The sequence below is a fragment of the Triticum aestivum genome, chromosome 4D, assembly GCF_018294505.1.
Source record: "Triticum aestivum cultivar Chinese Spring chromosome 4D, IWGSC CS RefSeq v2.1, whole genome shotgun sequence".
Lineage (NCBI taxonomy): Eukaryota > Viridiplantae > Streptophyta > Magnoliopsida > Poales > Poaceae > Triticum > Triticum aestivum.
In genome coordinates this window covers 388,811,644-388,836,207 of record NC_057805.1, presented here as the reverse complement: position 1 = coordinate 388,836,207, position 24,564 = coordinate 388,811,644, and the positions used below count along the sequence as shown (strand labels likewise).

General features: G+C 45.0%; 1 pseudogene; it reads left to right on the top strand.

Moving 5' to 3' along the window:
* Positions 1 to 20,870: 20,870 nt before the first annotated feature.
* Positions 20,871 to 21,009, top strand: LOC123100898 (uncharacterized; annotated as a pseudogene).
* The last annotated feature ends 3,555 nt before the right edge of the window (positions 21,010 to 24,564 follow it).

The following is a 24,564-nucleotide window of genomic DNA, read 5'->3' as shown; positions in this document are numbered from 1 at the left end:
ACACTAGTTATTGTTAAAAACGAAAAGGCATGTTAACTGCAATATCCTTAACAGCAACCAGATATCGTAATTCATAGTGGTATTGTTGAAACTGTTATTGATGAAATTGAACTGCACGACAAATAGTTTCATATATAGAGTATCACTGTGAAAAACTGAAATAAACAAGTCATAAGGCCATCTCTAGCCGATCCTTTAAAAGTTAAAGGACTAAAACCCTTAGTTGATATATATATATACACACACACACACTCCAGTAATTTTTGGCCTTTTCTAGTCGATCCCCTGAACTTAACGTTGTAAGGTTCAATTTGACCAAGTTCAAAGCAGGTTCAACCGAAAGTAGCATGCATTCAAATATAAACATAGATAGTTTTGCATAACCAAACATAAAACATAAAGTTAAACTAAGCTAAACTACTTTCGGTCGAAGTAGAGGTCGAGCCAATCCTTCCTTGTCATGTACGGTGTGCCGCGAGTTGGGTCCGGGCCAGTGCCGTTGTCGGAGTCGTTGGGGAAGGCACTCCTCCACTCATCAACGTCGATCTCCTCGTCCTCGGGGCCCACCTCGACACCCTCCGCGCGGCCGTCACCGCCGCCTTCGACCTCGTCATCGAAGGAGAGCGCGATAACCTCGCCGCCCTCCGCGCCGCCGTCCTTGCCGACTTCGACCTCGTCATCAGAGGAGAGCGTGATAAACTCGCCGCACTCCGCGCCAGCAAAGATCGCCTGCTCAGCCTCCACGAGCTCCGGGTGCTGCCGGCGGAGCTCTTGCATGTAAGCCTTGGTGGCGGCCTTGACCTCGAGGCGCTCCCACGCCTCGCGGTCCTCCTGCGCCATAGCCGAGCTCACCACCCCTGGCTCCGGTGGAACGAGGTCGACCGGACGTGTGCCGAAGGGGAAATTGAGCCTAGCCGCCGCGCCGTGGTAGCGGACCAACCAGCGGTCGTACTCCATGGCCGCGAGCTCGGCCGTGTGGAAGCTACCGAGCCACCGGCGGGTGTGGGTCTCCCGATCTGTAGTCTCGGCGACCCACGTCCCCCACCACCACTGCCGGACCCCGAGGTAGGACCTCGTCGGCTGCCGGGTCCGAGGGAGGACGGGGAAGTCCTCGAACCGACGTAAGGGCGTGGCGGCGGGCGGATCGGGGAACCGGCGACAGAGGATCGAGCCCGCGGAGGATGACGGGGACACCTCGGCAGCCACCTCGCCGGCATCGGGGGAAAAGGCCGCGATAAACCTCTTTTTGGCCATTGGCTCCTCGAGCTCCCCGGCACACAGGCAGAGGTTGAGGATGGAGGTGCCGACGATGGCGGCGAGCTACCAATGGTTTCGAGGGTTGTGTGTGTCTGTGTGAGCGGAGGTTTTGGGGAGTGTGTGGTGTGTGTGGAGGGGGCGGGGGGGGGCATGGTGGTGTTTGAGGAAATATTGCGGCAACTGAAAATTTTACTAGGCGGGAGTAACAAGGCAGGGCTACTGAAAATTTGGATCAAGGGCGAGCAGATATTTTTGAGATTGCGAGGGATGCAGAGGCGGGAGTAAAATGCCGAGGCTACTAAAATTTGAATCAAGGGACTGAAGCAGAGCGGGAGTAACAGACATCGCACACGGTCTGCACATACTAATCGTGTGCTATCAAACATTAAAACCTTCCAGGCGGTATATATTTTTGAGAGTACGAGGCAGTAATATTTTCGAGATTGCGAGGGATGCAAAGGCGGGAGTATTTGGGGAGCGAGCTAGTGTGCTTGACACGCCGGCTGTGGACTGTAGCCGACGCAAATTCTCGTGTAAGCCATAGGCGTACTATACACCGACAGTGCTCCAGGATATTTTGTACTACATCTCACGTGGTTGGTGATAATAAACTGTGTGGGATCTACTTGATTTTTCATCTTGATTTGAATTACATAATGGGGTCACAGCGGCAATAGATGGTGTTTGAATTGCTAGACCTTTTATCGGTAGTGAACATGCAACTATATGTGTGTGGTAAAAGAATTGGAATTATTCAGGGTTCGTTTGGACATTTTATACATTAAACTGATTTTCTAGCCATTTTAGGTGCACAATTCAAAAGTAAACTACATGCACATGCTCCGGTGCATATAAATTGGTTGAAAAATCAAATATGTGTCCTTGGGTGCATGCTTAGGTCCCATGCAACAAATGAGAATCAATTTCAAACACCGGGGCACTGTTGATTGCCGACAAAACATTGAGATACCTGGTTTTTAAATTCTAGTAAATCCAGAACTCCTCTAAAATTCATGAAACTTGGCATGGTATCATGGAGCAGCATCAACAAGCCGTGGTAAAAATTTGTTCCATTTGGGGCAGGTTTGGGTATAAGCTTCTCACAAACCAGAGATTCTCACAACAAGCCTGATGGTTTCAGTACGAAACTTGCCACCTTTGGGACAAAACGATATCCGTTGCCTCTTATTGCTTTCAAAAAAATTCTAGTGTCAACATAGAACAACAGGAGTGTTGTGTTAAGTTTTGGAATTTTTGGGGTTCGTTTGGATATTTTTATACATTAACTGGGTTTTCTAGGCATTTTATGTGCATAATTCAAATTTGAAATAAATGCACATGCTCCAGTGCATATAAATTGGTTCAAAAAATCAAATCTGTGTCCTTGGGTGCGTGCTTAGGTCCCATGCAAGAAATGGGAATGAATTTCAAACACCAGGGCACTGTTGATTGCCAGCAAAACGTTAAGATACCTGGTTTTTAAATTCTAGTAAAATCCAGAACTCGTCTGAAATTCATGAAACTTGGCATGGTATCATGGAGCGGCATCAACATGCCGTGGTAAAAATTTGTCCCATTTGGGGCAGGTTTGGGTATAAACTTCTCACAAACCAGAGCTTCTCACAACAAGCCTGATGGTTTCGGTACGGAACGTGCCACCTTTAGGTTTTCAATGCATTTATGTGCATAATTCAAATGAACTACATGCATATGCTCTAATGCATCTAAATTGGTTGAAAATTCAAATCCGTGTCCTTCGTTGCATGCTTATGTCTCATGCAAGAAATGGGGATGAATTTCGAACACCACGGCACCGTGGCTCTCCGGCAAACATCGACGTACTTGCTTTTGTAATTCTAGTAAATGCAAAAGTCGTCCGAAATACATGAAACTTGGCATGCTTTCATGGAGCGGCATCAACATGCCGTGGTAAATTTTTTATCCCATTTGGGGCAGGTTCAGGTCTAAAATTAATCAAATTACTTAAGAACTCCCACTTAGATAGACATCCCTCTAATCATCTAAGTGATCACGTGATCCATATCAACTAAACCATGTCCGATCATCATGTGAGATGGAGTAGTTGTCAATGGTGAACATCACTATGTTGATCATATCTACTATATGATTCATGCTCGACCTTTCGGTCTTAGTGTTCCGAGGCCATATCTGCATATGCTAGGCTCGTCAAGTTTAACCCGAGTATCTGCGTGTGCAAAACTGGCTTGCACCCGTTGTATATGAACGTAGAGCTTATCACACCCGATCATCACGTGGTGTCTCGGCACGACGAACTTTGGCAATGGTGCATACTCAGGGAGAACACTTATACCTTGAAATTTAGTGAGAGATCATCTTATAATGCTACCGTCGATCTAAGCAAAATAAGATGCATAAAAGATAAACATCACATGCAATCAATATAAGTGATATGATATGACCATCATCATCTTGTGCCTTTGATCTCCATCTCCAAAGCAACGTCATGATCACCATCGTCACCGGCGCGACACCTTGATCTCCATCGTAGCATCGTTGTCGTCTCGCCAACTATTGCTTCTACGACTATCGCTACCGCTTAGTGATAAAGTAAAGCAATTACATGGCGATTGCATTTCATACAATAAAGCGACAACCATATGGCTCCTGCCAGTTGCCGATAACTCGGTTACAAAACATGATCATCCCATACAATTAAATTTAGCATCATGTCTTGACCATATCACATCACAACATGCCCTGCAAAAACAAGTTATACGTCCTCTACTTTGTTGTTTGCAAGTTTTACGTGGCTGCTACGGGCTGAGCAAGGACCGTTCTTACCTACGCATCAAAACCACAACGATATTTCATCAAGTATGTGATGTTTTAACCTTCTCAAGGACCGGGCGTAGCCACACTCGACTCAACTAAAGTTGGAGAAACTGACACCCGCCAGCCACCTATGTGCGAAGCACGTCGGTAGGACCTGTCTCGCGTAAGCGTACGCATAATGTCGGTCCGGGCCGCTTCATCCAACAATACCGCCGAATCAAAGTATGACATGCTGGTAAGTAGTATAACTTGTATCGCCCACAACTCACTTGTGTTCTACTCGTGCATATAAAATCTACGCATAAACCTGGCTCTGATGCCACTGTTGGGGAACGTAGTAATTTCAAAAAAATTCCTACGCACACGCAAGATCATGGTGATGCATAGCAACGAGAGGGGAGAGTGTCGTCCACGTACCCTTGTAGACCGTAAGCGGAAGCGTTATGAGAACGCGGTTGATGTAGTCGTACATCTTCACGATCCGACCGATCCAAGTAACGAACGCACGGCACCTCCGAGTTCAGCACACATTCAGCTCGGTGACGTCCCATGAACTCCGATCCAGCAACGCTTCGAGGGAGAGTTCCGTCAGCACGACAGCGTGATGACGGTGATGATGATTCTACCGACACAGGGCTTCGCCTAAGCACCGCTACGATATGATAAAGGTGGATTATGGTGGAAGGGGGCACCGCACACGGCTAAAAGACCAACTGATCAACTTGTGTGTCTATGGGGTGCCCCCTCCCCCGTATATAATGGAGTGGAGGAGGGGGAGAGGCCGGCCCTCGTAGGCGCGCCCCAAGGGGAGTCCTACTCCCACCGGGGCGCCGCCCCCCTTCTTATCCAATTCGGACTAGAGGGGAAGGGGGTGCGCGGCCTGCCCTAGCCGCCCCTCCTCTTCTCCACTAAGGCCCAGTAGGCCCATTACACTCCCCGGGGGGTTCCGGTAACCCCCCGGTACTTCGGTATTTGTCCGAACTTGCCTGGAACCTTTCCGAAGTCCAAACGTAGTCGTCCAATATATCGATCTTTATGTCTCAACCATTTCAAGACTCCTCGTCATGTCCGTGATCATATCCGGGACTCCGAACTACCTTCGGTACATCAAAACACATAACTCATAAGACCGATCGTCACCCAACGTTAAGCGTGCGGACCCTATGGGTTCGAGAACTATGTAGACATGACCAAGACACGTCTCCGATCAATAACTAATAGCGTAACCTGGATGCTCATATTGGCTCCTACATTATCGGTCAAACCGCATAACAACATACGTTGTTCCCTTTGTCATCGGTATGTTACTTGTCCGAGATTCGATCGTCGGTATCCTCATACCTAGCTCAATCTCGTTACCGGCAAGTCTCTTTACTCGTTCCGTAATGCATCATCCCGCAACTAACTCATTAGTCACATTGCTTGCAAGGCTTATAGTGATGTGCATTACCGAGAGGGCCCAGAGATGCCTCTCTGACAATTGGAGTGACAAATCCTAATCTCGATCTATGCCAACTCAACAAGTACCATCGGAGACACCTGTAGAGCACCTTTATAATCACCCAGTTACGTTGTGACGTTTGGTAGCGCACAAAGTGTTCCTCCGGTAATCGGGAGTTGCATAATCTCATAGTCAAAGGAACATGTATAAGTCATGAAGAAAGCAATAGCAGTAAACTAAAACGATCAAGTGCTAAGCTAACGGAATGGGTCAAGTCAATCACAACATTCTCTAATGATGTGATCCCGTTAATCAAACGACAACTCACTTAACCATCTTTGATTCAACGAGCTAGTCAAGTAGAGGCATACTAGTGACACTTAGTTTCTCTATGTATTCACACATGTACTAAGTTTTCGGTTAATACAATTCTAGCATGAATAATAAACATTTAGCATGATATAAGGAAATATAAATAACAACTTTATTATTGCCTCTAGGGCATATTTCCTTCACGTTTCACCTTTTTGGACGAAACGATATCCGTTGCCTCTTCTTGATTTCAATTTTTTTCCTAGTGTCAACATAGAACAACAGGAGTATTGTCTTAATTTTTGGAATTTTTCGGGGTTCATTTGGACATTTTTATACATTAATTGAGTTTTCAATGCATTTATGTGCATAATTCAAATTTGAACTACGTGCACATGCTCTAATGCATCTAAATTGGTTGAAAATTCAAATGCGTGTCCTTTCGTTGCATGCTTAGGTCCCATGCCATAAATAGAGATGAATTTCGAACACCACAACACCGTGGCTCTCCAGCAAACGTCGACATAATTGCTTTTGTAATTCTAGTAAATCCAGAAGTCGTCCGAAATTCATGAAAATTTTGCATGCTATCATGGAGCGGCATCAACATGCCGTGGTAAATTTTTTGTCCCATTTGGGGCAGGTTTGGGTATAAGATTCTCACAAACCAGAGCTTCTCACAACAAGTGTGACGGTTTCGGTAGGGAACGTTTCACCTTTATGGACGAAACGATATCCGTTGCCTATTCTTGATATCAATTTTGTTCCTAGTGTCAACATAGAATAACAGGAGTGTTGTGTTTATTTTTTGATTTTTTCGGGGTTCGTTTGGACATTTTTATGCATTAATTGAGTTTTCAATGCATTTAGTGCACAATTCAAATTTGAACTACATGCACATGCTCTAATGCATCTAAATTGGTTGAAAATTCAAATTTGTGTCCTTGGTTGCATGCTTAGGTCCCATGCAAGAAATGGGGATGAATTTCGAACACCACGGCACCGTGGCTCTCCGGCAAACGCCGACGTACTTGTTTTTGTAATTCTAGTAAATCCAAAAGTCATCCGAAATGCATGAAACTTGGCATGCTATCATGGAGCGGCATAACATGCCGTGGTAATTTTTTTTGTCCCATTTTGGGCAGGTTTGGGTATAAGCTTCTCACAAATCAGAGCTTCTCACAACAAGCCTGATGGTTTCGGTAGGGAACGTGCCACCTTTGGGGACGAAACGATATCCGTTGCCTCTTATTGCTTTCAAAACTTTTCTAGTGTCAACATAGAACAACAGGAGTGTTGTGTTAAGTTTTGGAATTTTTCGGGGTTCATTTGGACAATTTTATACATTAAGTGGGTTTTCTAGGCATTTTATGTGCATAATTCAAATTTGAACTACATGCACATGCTCCAGTGCATATAAATTGGTTTAAAAATCAAATCTATGTCCTTGGGTGCATGCTTAGGTCCCATGCAAGAAATGGGAATGAATTTCAAACACCAGAGCACTGTTGATTGCCGGCAAAACATTGAGATACCTGCTTTTTAAATTCTAGTAAATCCAAAAATCGTCTGGAATTCATGAAACTTGGCATGCTATCATGGAGCAGCATCAACATGCCGTGGTAAAGTTTTTGTCCCATTTGGGGCAGGTTTGGGTATAAGCTTCTCACAAACCAGAGCTTCTCACAACAAGACTGATGGTTTCAGTAGGGAACGTGCCACCTTTGGGGACGAAACGATATCCGTTGCCTCTTATTGCTTTCAAAAAATTTCTAGTGTCAACATAGAACAACAGGAGTGTTGTGTTAAGTTTTGGAATTTTTCGGGGTTTGTTTGTACATTTTTATACATTAACTGGGTTTTCTGGGCATTTTATGTGCATAATTCAAATTCAAAATACATGCACATGCTCCAGTGCATATAAATTGGTTGAAAATCAAATTTGTGTCCTTGGGTGCATGCTTAGATCCCATGCAAGAAATGGGAATGAAATTCAAACATCTGGGCGTCGTGGCTCGGCCGGAAAGATTGAGAAACTTGGTTTTTTAATTCCTGTAAATCCAAAACACGCCTGAAAATTATGAAACTTGGCATGGTGTCATGACATGGTACCAACATGTTGTGGTAATTTTTCTGTCCGATTTGCGAAGGCGCGCACATTAAGAATCTACAAAGTCATTTTGGAACAAGTGATGTCACGTTACAAATTGGAAACACAACTATTATTGAAACTATGGGCGTTCTACTTACCAATTACGTGCCGCCACGCGTCCCCTTTTTTTATTGGCTAGGAGGTGCCATGCGGGGTAGCTATTTGAGTAAGGGAGGCATGCGACCAGACCTCTGCGCGTGCTCATAGGGAGGAGAGCCCTTTGACCTCTATCCGCCGTGCACCTCCCTCCCAACGTCTCCATTAATGATGCCCGAGCCTCTGTTTCACGGCGTGGCTATGTCTCACTGGACTGAGATTTAAGAGAGAAAAATGAAAATCTGAAAAGAAAGTTTTGCACTGATCTTGATGTAAGATCCGACGGACCTATATAGCATCGACTGCAACTTATAGCAAGCATGCTGAATATAAGGACAATGATAGTGGATAATAATTGTCTTACATATTTAGGAACATAATTATAAAAAGCCACATGCCGCAACGCCTGAAATACACAAGGGCAAAAGAAGAAGGAAGACAACGATCTGGCTTGCTAATCTCTACATTGTTGATGCGTTGTTGCAGGCCGCGGGAACTAGTCTCGGCGGCGAGCAGCGATGAGCTCTTTCGTGTCCTCAAGATGCTGCTTGAGAGCATCCATGGATTCCTCCACCAGCCTTTTGCGCTTGGTGCGCAGCATGGCATTCTTGTCCATAAGTTTCTCGGCAATGACGCCGGTCCTCTTCAACAAGGTTGTGGTCTCCTCCTGCTGCTCCGCACTTTCAATGATCTTCGCCCTCAGCAAGTCGCGCTTGGCCCGGAGATTCGCATTGCTCTCATTTAGTTGTCGGATGACGCCGGTAGCCTGTTCAAACGAGGCTTTCATGTCATCCTGCAACCTCGCCCAGCCGGAGATCTGATCCATCTGGCTAAGGACGATGGCATGCATGCGCCTGGAAGAGTCCTTGCCTGCCCACGAGACATTTTCCCAGGCCACCACCGCGTGGGAGGAATGTGCAGTCATTTTCCCCTGCGGGACATCTCTCGTGCTTCCGCTTCCATGCTCGCCTCTCCCTGGTGGCAATCTCTCGACCCAGAACTCACGCTAGCCATGGCAGATGCAAGGGAACGATGATGAATGACTTGTTTGTTTTTGTGGATAAGGAGTTGAGGAGGAATGTGCAGTCATCTTGGAGTAGTAGTATTTATAACCGAGTACTAATACGCTCCTAAGTGGGAAACCGTTTAGGTTTTGATCAGTGTGAACATGTTTGCAATTTGGAATGTGATGGGACGCAAGCTCAAAATTTATTGACAATTCTATAATTTCTAAGTGCGGCACTAGTCTCGGACGGCGTAGCGTGGGCTTGCTTTCTCGGCCGCGTACGTGGCGTTAGCACCATAGGGTGCACCGCAATAGGCAATGTTAGCACACGTCTTGTTCCAAGAATAGTGCGCGCTCGTTATTACCATCGCACACGCTTCTTTTAATTAGAATGTGTGCCCGTCTTGCGCACACACGTTGATCTGTCTAACTGTTTCTGTTTGTTGTGGCTAATCGCAAACAGTTCATCCGTGTGAAGTGTATGCGACCAATCGCAGACACTTTGATCTGGCTGACCGTTTCTGTTCTGTTGCCTAATCGGAAATAATTAATCCTTCTGAAGCATATGCCCTCAATCGCACACACCTTTATGTAGCTGCTTGTTTCTGTTGTTTCGCCCCATCACAAATAGTTAATCCGAGTGAACTGTATGCCGTATATCGCACACGCCTTTATCTGGCTGCCCATTTCCGTTCTTCTTCCTCATCGCAAATAGTTCATTGAACTGAACCGTATGCCCTGCATCGCACACGCAACCAAAAATTGAACCGTGTTTGATGCATCCGTCATCGCAACGTTTTGCACCTTTTTGACGGTTTTTTCACACCACCATTTGCGATTATTGCATCACACACAGTTTCGTCGAAGGGTCTCTGATCGTAGTGTCGCGTTAGCAGCATCCTGCAGTAATGATTTATGAAGTATTCATGTTGATATATTATCATTCTTGAATGTTTTACAATCATTTTATAGCAACTTTATATTATTTTTTGGGACTAACCTATTGACATAGTGCCCAGTGCCAGTTGTTGTTTTTTCCTTGTTTTTTTTACATCGCAGAAAATCAATATCAAACGGAGTCCAAATGCAGCGAAACTTTTTGGAGATTTTTTTGGACCAGAAGACATCCAGTGCGCGAGATAAGCACCTGGGGGGCGAGGGGGCACAACCCACCAGGGCGCGCCTGGGGGCCCAGGCGCGCCCAGGTGGGTTGTGCCCACCTCAGTGGCCTCCCGGACCGCCTCTTCGCCCTATAAATTCCCAAATATTCCAAAAACCCATGGGGTAACCCTAGATCAGAAGTTCCACCACCGCAGGCCTCTGTAGACACAAAAAACCAATCTAGACCCCATTCTGACACCCTGCCGGAGGGGGAAATCATCACCGGTGGCCATCTTCATCATCCCGGCGGCCACCATGATGAGGAGGGAGTAGTCCATGATGAGGAGGGAGTAGTCCACCCTCGGGGCTGAGGGTTTGTACCAGTAGCTATGTGTTTAATATCTCTCTGTCTCTCGTGTTCTTGAGATGTCACGATCTTGATGTATCGCGGGCTTTGTTGATATAGTTGGATCATATGGTGTTTTCCCCTCTCTATCTTATTGTGATGAATTGAGTTTTCCCTTTGAGATTTTGTTCTTATCGGATTGGATACTTTTATGGATTTGAGAGCACCTGATATATGTCTTGCATATGAATACTCGTGGTGACAATGGGATATTATATTGATTCACTTGATATATGTTTTGGCACTCAACTCGCGGATTCCCGAGGTGACATTGGGATAATCTATGCATAGGGGTTGATGCACGTTCTCGTCTTTTGTTCCTCCGGTAGAAATCTTGGAGCACTCTTTGAGGTTCTTTGTGTTGGATTGAGTATTACGAATCTGGATTTGCTTTCGTGTTATTTTAGTACGAACTCTTGATAGATCAAACGGAAAGAATAACTTTGTGTTATTTTAGTATGAACTCTTGAATAGATCGAACGGAAAGACTAAATTTGAGGTGGTTTCGTACCCTACAAACAATTTCTTCTTATGTTCTCTGATAGATAAGAACTTTGGAGTGATTCTTCGTCGCACGTTGAGGGATGGTTATGTGATCCAATTAGATTAGCATTGTTGAGAGATTGCACTAGCGAAAGTACGGACCCTAGGCCTTGTTTTCAAGCATTGCAATATCGTTTGTGCTCACTTTTGTTACTTGCTACCTTGCTGTTTTTTATTGTTCCTATTACAAAAATCAATATCTACTATCATTACTACACTTGTATCACCATCTCTTCGCTAAACTAGTGCACCTATGCAATTTACCATTGTATTTGTTGTGTTGGGGACACAAGAGACTTTTTATTATTTGGTTGCCGGGTTGTTTGAGAGAGACCATCTTCATCCTACTCCTCCCACGGATTGATAAACCTTAGGTCATCCACTTGAGGGAAATTTGCTACTGTCCTACAAAGCTCTGCGCTTGGAGGCCCAACACGCGTCTACAAGAACAAGTTGTGTAGTAGACATCACAACACAAGCAAACAAGAGATCTGACACGAAATGGGAAAACGAAAAGAAGGCGAATAAAACGGCAAATTTTTGTGAAGTGGGGGAGAGGAAAACGAGAGGAAAATGGCAAATAATGTAAATTGCAAGGAGATGAGATTTGTAAATTGCAAGGTCATCTAAGATTGGTGATGTCTCCTCGGCAACGGCGCCAGAAATTCCTTTTGATTGCGGCTAGAGCTATGTCGGTTTTTTCCCCAAAGAGGAAGGGATGATGCAGCACACGACGGTAGGTATTTCCCTCAGTGATGAGACCAAGGTTATCGAACCAGTAAGAGAACCACGCAACACCATGTAAAAAGCTCCTACACACAAAGAACAAATACTTGCAACTCGACGTAAGAGAGGGGTTGTCAATCCCTCACGGGTAGAAAGATAGGTAAAATTGTAGTAGATTGGATAAATAGATCTCGCGGGAACACGAGATAAAATAAATAAAAAAATTGCAGCAAGGTATTTTTGGGTTTTTGGATTAATAGATCTGAAAATAAAAGATGCAAATAAATAAAAAGGCAAATATCAAAATAGATCTGAAAGTATATGATGAGAAAATAGACCCGGGGTCATAGATTTCACTAGTGGCTTCTCTCGAGAAAATAGCATACGGTGGGTAAACAAATTACTGTTGGGCAATTGATAGAACTTCAAATAATCATGACGATATCCAGGCAATTATCATTCACGTCCAAGATTAGTAGATCGACTCCTTCCTGCATCTACTACTATTACTCCACACATCGACCACTATCCAGCATGCATCTAGTGTATTAAGTTCATGGAGAAATGGAGTAATGCAATAAGAACGATGACATGATGTAGACAAGATCTATTTATGCAGAAATAGACCATCTTGTTATCCTTAATAGCAACGATACATACGTGTCGGTTCCCCTTCTGTCACTAGGATCAAGCACCATAAGATCGAACCCATCACAAAGCACCTCTTCCCATGGAAAGGAAAATCGATCTAGTTGGCCTAACTAAACCAAAGATTCAGATAAGAAATACAAGGCTATAAGTAATAATGCATATAAGAGATCAAAAGACTCAAATAACTTTCATGGATAAAAACATAGATCTGATCATAAACTCAAAGTTAATCGATCCCAACAAACACATCGCAAAAAGAGTTACATCAAATAGATCTCCAAGAGACCATTGTATTGAGAATCAAAAGAGAGAGAGAGGAAGCCATCTAGCTACTAACTACGGACCCGTAGGTCTACAATGAACTACTCATGCATCATCGGAGAGGCACCAATGAGGGTGATGAACCCCTCCATGATGGTGTCTAGATTGGATCTGGTGGTTCTGGAACTTGCGGCGGCTGGAATTGATTTTCGACGACTCCCCTAGGGTTTCTTGAATATTGGGGTATTTATAGAGCAAAGAGGCGGTGCGGGAGGCCACCGAGGTGGGCACAACCCGCCAGGGCGTACCTAGGCCCAGGAGCGCCCAGGTGGGTTGTGCTCCTGATGTCTACTACGCAACCTTCTTCTGGTAGACGTTGTTGGGCCTCCAAGTGCAGAGGTTTGTAGGACAGTAGCAAATTTCCCTCAAGTGGATGACCTAAGGTTTATCAATCCGTGGGAGGCGTAGGATGAAGATGGTCTCTCTCAAACAACCCTGCAACCAAATAACAAAGAGTCTCTTGTGCCCCAACACACCCAATACAATGGTAAATTGTATAGGTGGACTAGTTCGGCGAAGAGATGGTGATACAAGTGCAATATGGATGGTAGATATAGGTTTTTTTTAATCTGAAAATATAAAAACAGCAAGGTAGCAAGCGATAAAAGTGAGCGTAAACGGTATTGCAATGCGTTGAAACAAGGCCTAGGGTTCATACTTTCACTAGTGAAAGTTCTCTCAACAATAATAACATAGTTGGATCATATAAATATCCCTCAACATGCAACAAAGAGTCACTCCAAAGTCACTAATAGCGGAGAACAAACGAAGAGATTATTGTAGGGTACGAAACCACCTCAAAGTTATTCTTTCGGATCGCTCTATTCAAGAGTTCGTACTAGAATAACACCTTAAGACACATATCAACCAAAACCCTAATGTCACCTAGATACTCCAATGTCACCTCAAGTATCTGTGATTATGATTATACGATATGCATCACACAATCTCAGATTCATCTATTCAAACCAACACAATGTACTTCAAAGAGTGCCCTAAAGTTTCTACCGGAGAGTCAAGATGAAAACGTGTGCCAACCCCTATGCATAAGTTCACGAGGTCACGGAACCCGCAAGTTGATCACCAAAACATACATCAAGTGGATCACGTGAGTATCCCATTGTCACCACAGATAAGCACATGCAAGACATACATCAAGTGTTCTCAAATCCTTAAAGACTCAATCCGATAAGATAACTTCAAAGGGAAAACTCAATCCATTACAAGAGAGTAGAGGGGGAGAAACATCATAAGATCCAACTATAATAGCAAAGCTCGCAATACATCAAGATCGTGCCGAATCAAGAACATGAGAGAGAGAGAGAGATCAAACACATAGCTACTGGTACATACCCTCAGCCCCGAGGGTGAACTACTCCCTCCTCGCCATGGAGAGCACCGGGATGATGAAGATGGCCACCGGTGAGGGATGCCCCCTCCGGCAGGGTGCCGGAACGGGTCTAGATTGGTTTTCGGTGGCTACAGAGGCTTGCGGCGGCGGAACTCTCGATCTAGAGGTCTTTCTGGAAGTTTGGGTATATACAAGAGGTATTGGCGTCAGGAACAAGTCAGGGGGGGTCCCCGAGGCGGCCACGAGGTAGGGGCGCGCCCCCCACCCTCGTGGTGGACTTGGGACTCTTCTGGCCCATCTCCGATGCTCCGTGGGCTTCTTTTGGTCCAAAAACAATCTCCGTTGAATTTCAGGTCAATTGGACCCCGTTTGGTTTTCCTTTTCTGCGATACTCAAAAACAAGGAAAAAATATAAACTGGCACTGGGCTCTAGGTTAATAGGTTAGTCCCAAAAATCATATAAAATAACATATAAATGCATATAAAACATCCTAGATGGATAATATAATAGCATGGAACAATCAAAAATTATAGATACGTTGGAGACGTATCAGCTCCCCTCGGAGCACCCCCTAGCTCCTTCTCTGACCCATCTAGTGTCTTCTAGGCCAAAAAAATCCACAAAAAGTTTCGCTGCATTTGGACTTCGGTTCATATTGATTTCCTGCGATGTAAAAAACAAGCAGAAAACAACAACTGGCACTGGGCACTATGTCTTAGTCCCAAAAAATGATATAAAGTTGCTATAAAATGATTGTAAAACATCCAAGAATGATAATATAACAGCATGGAACAATCAAAAATTATAGACACATTGGAGTCGTATCACCTGCAAGCTTAAATAATCCACAAATTTCATCCATATATATCAAATGCATATCAGGATGTTCAGTTCCATCTCCTGCATACGGATAAGCTAGCACTTGTTCTATCATACCCGAACCAATATCTCCAATGTATCTATAATTTATGAAGTATTCATGCCATGTTTACAACAATTTTATATGGTTTTAGTATGATTTGTTTAGTACTAACCCGGACTGAGACTATTTTCAGCAGAACTACCGCGGTGTCATTTTTTGTGCAGAAATAAAAGTTCTCAGAATGGGCTGAAAATTTACCGTGATTTTTATGAACCAAAAGAGACCCCCGAAGCACCGGAGCTGGGCCAGGAAGTGACCGAGGAGGCCACAAACATGGGGGCGCGCCCGACCCCCTAGGGCGCATGATGACCCACAAGTATAGGGGATCAATCGTAGTTATTTCGATAAGTAAGAGTGCCGAACCCATCGAGGAGCACAAGTGGTTTTCAGCAAGGTATTAATTGGAAGCACTGAAATAGCCGGTGACAGGTTGTTTGATAGCAAGATAATTTGTAACAAGTAAGTAACGGTAACGGTAACAGAAATGTAGCAAGGTAGCCCAATCCTTTTGAGGCAAAGGACAGGCCAAAACAGTCTCTTATAATAAGCAAAGCGTTCTTGAGGGCACACGGGAATTTCATCATATCACTTTCATCATATGTTGGTTCAATTCGTGTTCGCTACTTTGATAATTTGATATGTGGGTGGATCGGTGCTTAGGTGTTGTTCTTACTTGAACAAACCTCCTACTTATGATTAACCCCCTCGCAAGCATCCGCAACTACGAGAAATGTATTAAGATAAAATCTAACCATAGCATTAAACTTTTGGATCCAAATCGGCCCCTTACGAAGTAGTGCATAAACTAGGGTTTAATCTTCTGTCACTCTAGCAAGGCATCATCTAATAACTAATCCACAATGCATTCCCTTAGGCCCAAATATGGTGAAGTGTCATGTAGTCGACGTTCACATGACACCACTAAGGGAATCACAACATACATATCGTCAAAATATCAAACACATATCAAGTTCACATGATTACTTGCAACATGACTTCTCCCGTGACCTCAAGAACAAAACTAACTAATCACAAATGATAATCATGCTCAAGCTCAGAGGGGTATTAAATAGCATAATGGATCTGAACATATAATCTTCCACCAAATAAACCATATAGTGATCAACTACAAGATGTAATCAACACTACTAGTCACCCACAACTACCAATCTAAGGTTCCAATACAAAGATTGAACACAAGAGATGAACTAGGGTTTGAGAGGAGATGGTGTTGTTGAAGATTTTGATGGAGATGGCCCTCCCAAAGATGGGAGAGTTGTTGGTGATGACGTGATGATGTTTTCCCCCTCCGGGAGGGAAGTTCCCCTAGCGGAACCGCTCCGCCGGAGGGCAAAAGTGCTCCTGCCCAAGTTCCGCCTCGAGACGGCGGCACTTCATCCCGAAAGTCCTCTCCTTATTTTTTTCTAGGTCAAAATGACTTATGTACCAGAAGGGGGGCACCGGAGGTAGGCCGAGGAGGGCACAACCCGGCAGGGCGCGCCTGGGCTCCCTGGAGCACCCAGGTGGGTCCTGCCCACCTGGTGGGCCCCCTCTGGTAGTTATTTGCTCCAATAATTCTTAAATAATCCATAAAAAATCTCCGTGAAGTTTCAGCTTATTTGGAGTTGTACAGAATAGCTAGCTCTGACGTGCTTTTTCAGGTCTAGAATTCTAGCCGCCGGTATTCTCCCTCTTTGTGTAGACCTTGCATATTATGAGAGAAAAGGCATTAGAATTACTCCCAAAAGCATTATTATGCATAAAAACATTATAAATAACAGTAGGAAATCATGATGCAAAATGGGCGTATCAGCGCGCCCCCCGAGCTCGTGGGCCCCTCGGGCACCCCCTCACTTGTTTCCAATGCCAAATAATCTTACAAATACGGAAACCCCCGAAAAGAACCCTAGATCGAAACTTTTGTCGCTGCAAGCCTCTGTAGCCACGAAATTCAATCGGGAGCCCTTTCCGGCACCCTGCCGGAGGGGGAAATCATCACCGGAGGCCATCTTCATCATCCCAGCGGTCTCCATGACGAGGAGGGAGTAGTTCACCCTCGGGGCTGAGGGTATGTACCAGTAGCTATGTGTTTGATCTCTCTCTCGTGTGCTTGATTTGGCACGATCTTGATGTACCGCGAGCTTTGTTACTATAGTTGGATCATATGGTGTTTTGATACGTCTCCGTCGTATCTATAATTTTTTATTGTTTCATGCCAATATTCTACAAGTTGCATATACTTTTGGCAACTTTTTATACTATTTTTGGGACTAACATAATGATCCAGTGCCCAGTGCCAGTTCCTGTTTGTTGCATGTTTTTTGTTTCGCAGAATATCCATACCAAACGAAGTCCAAACGCGATAAAAACTTACGGAGATTTTTTTGCAATATATGTGAATTTTGGGAATTGAAATCAACGTGAGACGATGCCCGAGGGGCCCACAAGCCCTGGAGGCGTGTCCCCTACCCAGGGCGCACCCAGGGGGCTTGTGGCCACCCCGTAAGGCAGTCGGTGCCCTTCTTTCGCCACAAGAAAGATAATATCCAGATAAAAATCGTTTTAAAATTTCAGCCCAATTGGAGTTACGGATCTCGAGGAATTTAAGAAACATTGAAAGGCCAGAATCGAGGAACGCGGAAACATAAGTAAACAGAGAGAGATCCAATCTCGGAGGGGCTCCCGCCCCTCTGCCTCCATGGGGGCCAAGGACCAGAGGGGAAACCCTCCTCCCATCTAGGGGGGAGGTCAAGGAAGGAGGAGGGGGCTCTCTCCCCCTCTCTCCCGGTGGCGCCAGAACGCCGCCGGGGCCATCATCGTGATGACGATCTACACCAACAACTTCGCCGCTGTCATCACCAACTCTCTCCCCCTCTATGCAGCGGTGTAACCTCTCTTTTACCCGCTGTAATCTCTACTTAAACATGGTGCTCAATGCTATATGTTATTTCCCAATGATGTATGGCTATCCTATGAGGTTTGAGTAGATTCGTTTTGTCCTATGGGTTGATTGATGATCATGATTGGTTTGAGTTGTATGTTTTATTATTGGTGATGTCCTATGGTGCTCTCCATGTCGTGCAAGCGTGAGGGATCCCTGTTGTAGGGTTTGCAATATGTTCATGATTCGCTTATGGTGGGTGGCGTGAGTGACAGAAGCACATACCCGAGTAAGTAGGTTGTTTGCGTATGGGACTAAAGAGGACCTGATACTTTAATGCTATGGTTGGGTTTTACCTTAAAGATCTTTAGTAGTTGCGGATGCTTGCTAGAGTTCCAATCATAAGTGCATATGATCCAAGTAGAGAAAGTATGTTAGCTTATGCCTCTCCCTCATATAACATTGCAATAATGATTACCGGTCTAGTTATTGATTGCCTAGGGACAAATAACTTTCTTGTGACAAAAAGCTCTCTACTAAAACTAACTTAGTTGTTTCTTTATCTAAACAACCCCTATCTTTTATTTACGTGGTCTTTATTATCTTGCAAACCTATCCCTTTACACCTACAAAGTACTTCTAGTTTCATACTTGTTCTAGGTAAAGCAAACGTTAAGCATGCATAGAGTTGTATTGGTGGTCGATAGAACTTGAGGGAATATTTGTTCTACCTTGAGCTCCTCGTTGGGTTCGACACTCTTACTTATCGAAAGAGGCTACAATTGATCCTCTATACTTGTGGGTTATCATGTTTCTCCCCCTCTACCTTCTTATGATGAATTGAGTCTTGTTGTTTGAGGTTTCGTTATGTTGGATTGAGTATTCGATTTGAGAACACTTGATGTATGTCTTGCGATGGGATATCTGTGGTGACAATGGGATGTTCTATTGTTTTGTTTTGGCACTCAACTCGCGGATTCCCGAGGTCACATTGGGGTAATCTATGCATAGGGGTTGATGCACGTTTTCGTCCTACGTTCTCCGGTAGAAACTTTGGAGTGACTCTTTGTCGCACGTTGAGGGATTTTCATATGATTTAATTATGTTATCATTGTTGAGAGACTTTGCACTAGTGAAAGTATGAACCCTAGGCCTTGTTTTCAAGCATTGCAATACCGTTTTTGCTCACTTTTGTTACTAGTTAACTTGTTGTTTTCATATTTTCATATTACAAAAACCTATATCTACTATCCATATTACACTTGTATCACCATCTCTTCGCCGAATTAGTGCACCTATACAATTTACCATTGTATTGGGTGTGTTGGGGACACAAGAGACTCTTTGTTATTTGGTTGCAGGGTTGTTTGAGAGAGACCATCTTCATCCTACGCCTCCCACAGATTGATAAACCTTAGGTCATCCAGTTGAGGGAAAATTGCTACTGTCCTATAAAACTCTGCGCTTGAAGGCCCAACACGAGTCTACAAGAAGAAGGTTGCATAGTAGACATCAGAGTGCTAATGGTGTTGCCCATCTTTGTGCTAAGGGGCACTTATTCTTGTTGATAGTTCTATTATTCATATTGTAATCCTACTAGTTGACATTGTGCAATCTGATTGTAGTCGTAGAGTTAATAAAATGCCATGAGGGTGGATTAAAAAAACACATCTTCAAATAAAAACAATTTGCCAAAAAACCAAAAAACATGGAGGAAATTGTAATCGAAAGTCAGTATGACAACTTTCAGGGATTCAAGCTCCAGTTTGAGTGAGGGGTGATGATGGTGTTGCCTATCTTTGTGCTAAGGGGGCACTTCTTCTTGTTGATAGTTCTATTATTAATATTGTAATCCCTGACTATCTCGTTAATATCCACGGAGTTAATAAATTGCATTGAGGGTGGATTTCAAAAGGTAGAAACACATCTTCAAATGCACCTAGAAATGCATATCTGCAAATAAAAAACAAAAATTCAAAAAATACGGAGGAAATCAGAATATAAAAAATTAGTATGACAATTTCCAGGGATTCAAGCTCTAGTTTGCAGCGAGGAGTGCTAATGGTGTTGTCCAACTTTGTGCTAAGAGGGCACTTCTTCTTGTTGATGTTAAACGACACATATACATCATATCACCTGGCCTAGCCGGTCCCCTTTCCTTGTATCCGAAGTCTAGAGATAGGGATAGATATAGTTAGTTCGTATTCTCTGTTATCTTGTGTAACTAGATATATCTCTTCCCTCTTTCCCAAGTTGTAATCTCAACCTCTTGTACGCGATCCAGGGAGTCGCGCCCCTGGCTATATAACGCGCGGGCGTCGCCCAGAGCTAGGGTACGACGTTTCCCACATGGTAATCAGAGCCTAACTCTTCCCATCTAGCGATCCCTCCTCCTACCACCGAACCCCAGCCATGTCGTCCTCAAGCGCCGCCAACTCCACCCTCTCTGGCCAGATCACAGAGCGTCTCACCCGAACCAACTACGTCTTATGGCGTACCCAAATCACGCCACGGCTTCGGGGGGCAGGGTTCTTCGGCTACGTGGACGGCAGCATGCCGGAGCCGGCCAAGGTCGTCGTCAGCAAGGATAAGGATGGCAAGGAGGAGACCATCCCCAACCCGCTTCACTCGGTTTGGATCAGGGAGGATCAACAGGTGCTTGGTTACCTTCTGAATAACCTCTCCAAAGAAGTGCTTGTGCAGGTGACCTCGATCGCCCACGCGCACGAACTCTGGACAGCGTTGGCGAGCATGTTCTCGTCCACATCGTTGTCTCGCGTCAACAACATCCGCGCGTCGCTCACGAACGTGCAGAAGGGACAGCAGTCGGTGGCCTCCTACTTCGCATACATGCGGGGTCTCGCCGACGAGCTTGCGGCGGCAGGCAAGCCCCTGCAAGATGACGAGCTGATCTCCTACATCCTCAATGGGTTGGACATGGAGTACCAACCGCTAGTCTCCGCCCTCGACGCTCGGATCACACCGGTTACCCTTGATGAGTTGTTCTCAATGATGAGAAACTTCGATCAAAGGGTGGCCATCTACCAAGGAGCAGGCGCAGGAGGCGCTTCAAGTCTTCTGCCAACGTTGCCACCCGCGGCCGAGGCGGGGGCTCTCGTCATCGAGGCCCTCCACGGAACAACAAGGGCAAGGGCATCAGCGGCGGAGGAAACAGCGGCGGCAGCAATTCTGCACGCAATGGCGGCGGCGGCCGGCCCTCCTACACCAACAACAGGGGCCGGCGCAACGGCAGCTCCTCCAACAACAGGTCTCGGCCCGACACGATCAGATGCCAAATCTGTGGGAATCCGGGACACTCTGCCAAGGACTGCTGGTATCATTTTGACGAAGACGATGATGATTCCTCTCAAGATGAAAAGGTGGCCGGAGCTGCTGATGGTTCTTATGGCGTCGACACCAACTGGTATGTTGACAGCGGCGCCACAAACCACATCACCGGCGAACTTGACAAGGTGACTATGCGAGAGAAGTACCGTGGCAAAGATCACATCCACACCGCCAGTGGAGAAGGTATGAAAATTAGTCACATTGGTCATTCAGTTATTAAAACCCCTCATAGAAAAATTCATCTCCGCAAAATTTTGCATGTCCCTAGTGCGTCTAAAAATCTCCTCTCCGTTCATCGCATTGCCATTGATAATCATGTCTTTCTTGAATTTGACCCCTTCTTCTTTTTGATCAAGGATCAGGCAACAAGGAAGGTGCTATATCGAGGTAGATGCTTTCGTGGGCTTTACCCCTTGATTCCGGAGATTAGAAGATTGAATAAACAAGTTCTCAGTGCCACCAAAGTGTCTTCAACACGATGGCACGATCGATTAGGGCATGCTTCATTTTCTTTAGTTGAAAGATTGTTTCGGAAAAATAAGCTCCCGTATGTTGGTGAGCGTGATGTTGAAACTATTTGTGACTCATGCCAAAAGGCCAAAAGTCATCAACTACCGTATCCAATTTCCACTAGTGTTTCTACCATGCCTTTGCAACTTATTTTTTCTGATGTGTGGGGGCATGCACCCTCTTCTGTTGGTAGACACAAATATTACGTGAGTTTCATTGACGACTATAGCAAATTTTCTTGGATCTACCTTCTTAAGAAACGATCCGATGTTTTCCAAGTTTTTCTCAATTTCCAAGCCTTGGTTGAACGAAAATTCAATAGCAAAATCATTGCCCTCCAGTCTGACTGGGGGGGGAGTACGAAAAATTAAACTCTTTCTTTCAAAAACATGGAATTTCTCATCACGTGTCTTGCCCACATGCCCATCAACAGAATGGGTCTGCTGAGCGCAAACACAGGCACATTGTTGAAGTTGGTCTAGCACTTCTAGCTGGCGCCTCCATGCCTCTCAAATTCTGGGATGAGGCATTCCTCTCTGCCGTACACATTATCAACATGTTGCCTAGTCGTGTCATAAACAATGAAACTCCCATGGAAAGACTCCTTCACACAAAACCAGATTACACAACACTTCGTGTCTTTGGGTGTGCATGCTGGCCCAATCTTCGTCCCTACAACAATCGCAAGCTTATGTTTTGCTCTAAGCAATGCGTGTTCCTTGGTTACAGCAACTAACACAAAGGTGTTAAGTGCCTTGACATACCTACAGGTCGTGTGTATATTTCCCGTGACGTTGTCTTTGACGAAACACAATTTCCCTTCTCTAAGCTTCATCCCAACGCTGGTGCACTTCTTCGTCAAGAAATTCTTATCCTACCACAAAGTCTCACCGGCCTTGATCTAGGGGGAAATAATTCTGATGATCAATTATTGACTAACTCTCATAACCATGAGCATGAGCTTTGTGATGATGCAACAGAAATCGGTGAAGAAAAAGGTGAAAAAAGGGTGAAGAAAGAGCTCCAAGCGCGTCACATTTTATGTGTCCAGCACCAGGGGACAAATCTTCATCGGGATCGGCAGCACAGGAGTCCCACAGTCGATCCTCCTCGAGATCGGAGGAGCGCCAGAACGGCGAGGCGCTGGAGACCGTGTCGCCCGCCAGGCGTGGCGTCAGCGAACCAGCCTGCGGCACGTGGCGTCCCCTCATCGGCTCGGGAGCGGCCCCCAGCCCGCACCAATCCGGCGGATTCGCCTGGGCCCAGTCCATCATTGCGACATGATGGGCAACCTAGCGCGGGATCCTCTGTGCCACATGCAACGGAACCAGTGGCGTCTGGAGCCACAGAAGATCCGGTCGATCCGTCTGAGGAAGCTGCAGCAGCGCCGACAGGATCGCCTTGGGATCGCCTCTCTCTCACGCACCAGCAGGATCTTCTGCGTCTCCTACAGCTGCTGCTCTGCGTACACGCCTACAGAGAGGGGTAACTAAACCTGTGAATTACAAACAAGTTGTGAAATTTGGTTTGGCATGTTCAACAGGTGAACCTAGCACTCCCGAAGAGGCATTCAGCGACACACGGTGGAAGAAGGGTATGGAAGAAGAATACATGGCACTCCGGAAAAATCAAACATGGCACTTGGTTCCCCCACGGCGAGGTAAAAATTTGATTGACTCCAAATGGGTTTTCAGAATAAAGAGAAAATCTGATGGAACCATAGGTCGCTACAAGGCTAGACTCGTTGCAAAGGGCTTTAAACAGCGGTATGGCATAGACTATGAGGATACTTTTAGTCCCGTTGTTAAAGCTGCCACTATTCGCCTTGTATTGTCTATTGCTGTTTCCAGGGGATGGTGCCTTAGACAGCTAGATGTCAAGAACGTGTTCCTTCATGGTGTTCTGGAAGAGGAAGTATATATGAAGCAACCTCCTGGGTTTGAAAGTAAAAGCAAACCATCCTATGTATGTAAACTTGACAAAGCTCTGTATGGACTGAAACAGGCTCCCAGGGCGTGGTACTCACGACTGAGTCAGAAATTGCAGGCACTTGGTTTCCTTCCTTCAAAATCTGACACATCCTTGTTCATTTATAATAAATCAAATACCTCCATATTTGTTCTCATCTACGTTGATGATATCATTGTCACAAGTTCATCTAATGAAGCTGTGTCAGGTCTGCTAAAGGATTTGAGTGCTGAGTTTGCCCTTAAGGATCTGGGAGATCTACACTTCTTTCTGGGAATTGAAGTAAAGGGACATGGAGACAGTTTGCATCTCTCTCAGGAAAAGTATGCCACTGATCTGGTAAGGAGAGTTGGGTTACAAGGATGTAAGCCTTCACCAACACCACTATCTAGCACAGAAAAACTGTCACTCACTGATGGAAAAATCTTGAGTCAGGAAGACAGTACCAGATACAGAAGCTTAGTGGGAGCTCTTCAGTACTTGACTTTAACAAAGCCTGATATTTTCTTTGCTGTTAATAAAGTATGTCAGTTCCTTCATGCTCCCACTATAACTCATTGGACTGCTGCCAAGCGCATAGTGAGATATGTCAAAGATACTATGAGTCTTGGTCTTACTTTCAGCAAGTCTTCTTCAACTCTTGTTAGTGCTTTCTCTGATTCTGACTGGGCAGGATGTCCAGATGACAGACGCTCCACTGGTGGTTTTGCAATATTCTTTGGTCCAAACTTAATATCTCGGTGTGCTAAGAAACAAG